Raw genomic sequence first — 2,105 nt, 5'->3', positions numbered from 1 at the left:
CTAACCAGAAACAAGGATCCTTATCCAGAAATAACAACTCGAAGCCATACTCGAAATTCAACAACCAAAACGTCCGGGCAGTTGAAGAAGGAGATGATGATGAGGACTACCCAAGTATTTCCGAGTATTACTTCTCTATTGATACTCATGGCTTAATTTGTTCTATGAAGGATCTTGGAGAGAAGGCAATGTGGCCTCCGAAAAACGAGAAGTCAACGACCTTCAAAGACAAATCCAAATGGTGTGCATTCCATGAGGATTTTGGACGTATGATAGATGATTGTATTGGTTTAAGGAGCGAAATTGGATACCTCCTGAGCAAAGGCCATTCGAAAGAGTTCCTAGGTAGAAAAAATTAAAGGATCCAGGATCCTGAAAACGTCCTGCAGAAAGCAACTCCGCCCCCACCAGACGCACAAGTCATCAACTTCATCTCCTGTGGCTCGGATATATGTGGAACTTCCTTCTCCGCGGCCAAGAGGCATGCTAAAGAAACAAAGTTGGAGAATGGGGAGCTACCAGTCATCTCCACTACCTTAACAACCGATAAGAGAATCTTCTTTGATGAAGAAGACAAAATAAACATCCTGGATCCTCATCATGATAGTTTGATTGTAACTCATTGTATTGCTAACAATTACTTTCGCAGGATACTCGTCGACGCTGGGAGTTCAGTTTACATCATTCAATATGATATACTCCAGAAGATGAATATCCTGTTTTGGATAAAAATCAGCTAAGGATAATGTATCCAAATCCTTAAAAGTGAGATCTAGTGCTATGCTAATAACGATGATTATTTGAACGAAAATGGAATGAACACCGAGATTTGTTGCGATTAAAGACCCTTTTATCTTGTTCAGATCAAAAGAAAAAAACCCCGGGTGATGACAACTCGTCGATCACCAATTTATTAATAACGAAAAAGGGTTACAATGGTTTGGAGATTATGATCGATGTTACAAAGTAAGCAAGTGAGTAGAGTGAGTTATTGATTTTGCTCTAGTGTATGTGAGTGTACAAGTGATTTTCTAATCGATCATATCTCGATGTTTATAAAGAAAATACATATAACAAAAAGTCCTAACTATCCACCACTATTCCACAACTCTTCCAACATTCATTGAACACATGCTGGTAGCTTCCATTAGCGAAATTTAAGGTAGACCAAGTCACAAAGCCGTTACTTCTGTTGAACAATAACCTACACATGTGAAACAATTGTTAATAATATTAACCTCTGAGGATCCTTGATCTTTGACATGGTTCTGAAGCTCTTCGGGAGGATAACTGATCTAGACATATCTTCAAGGATAATATATCCTCATTAGAGAAAATATCAGTCCTAACAATTGCCCCCCAAAATGGTGGGTGTTTATGCTTTACAGCTGGCATTTTGAATTTTGAATCTTCTGCGAAAACTGGATGATGGGACGGTTCGCTAGAAATATTTACCATTTGGCCCCTGAGATAATCCTAACCACCTATATATGCCGTTCTATATCTTTCTTATAATCACATATCCAAGCGACGCATCAGGTATCCATCTCTCCTTCTTGATTTTCTTTGTCTTTGTAATAATGTCTACTGTTTCGTCTTCTTCTTCCCCTTCACACCATTCTGATCAAACGTCCGACGAGTTTGAGATGCGACCACAAAACCTGATAGCAAACCCTTCTATTGAAATTTGCAAGTTAACAAACCCTGAAATAGACGAGCTTCGTGCACTGTTTCCGTCGGGAAAGGAGTTCCGTCCACACGATGTCGGAATCCGATGCGATGCTTATTCTCAGATCTGGGTTTGTATGTCGGTTGTCATTTCTTGATCGGTTATCGCTATCCATTCCATTCCTTTACCAAAAGCTTATTTGATTCCATGGGCATATCCTACATTCAGGCTATGCCTATGGTGTGGCGAGTTATCAGCACTATAGAAAGAATTATCGAGGAACAAAAGATCAACTTCGGTCTTCCAGAGCTTTCACATATGTGCACACCTACTACCCACAGTACGGCCCAATTCATCTTAAAGTCCAAACCCCGAAAACCCCATCCGATTTTGAAAGTTACTTTAAACGATTCCTTCTGGAGGAATCAGTTTTTCT

The sequence above is a fragment of the Bidens hawaiensis genome, unplaced genomic scaffold (assembly GCF_021521415.1).
Source record: "Bidens hawaiensis isolate Kalapana, Puna unplaced genomic scaffold, B.hawaiensis_p1.1 tig00014036_1, whole genome shotgun sequence".
NCBI lineage: Eukaryota > Viridiplantae > Streptophyta > Magnoliopsida > Asterales > Asteraceae > Bidens > Bidens hawaiensis.
This window is presented reverse-complemented; position numbering follows the sequence as displayed.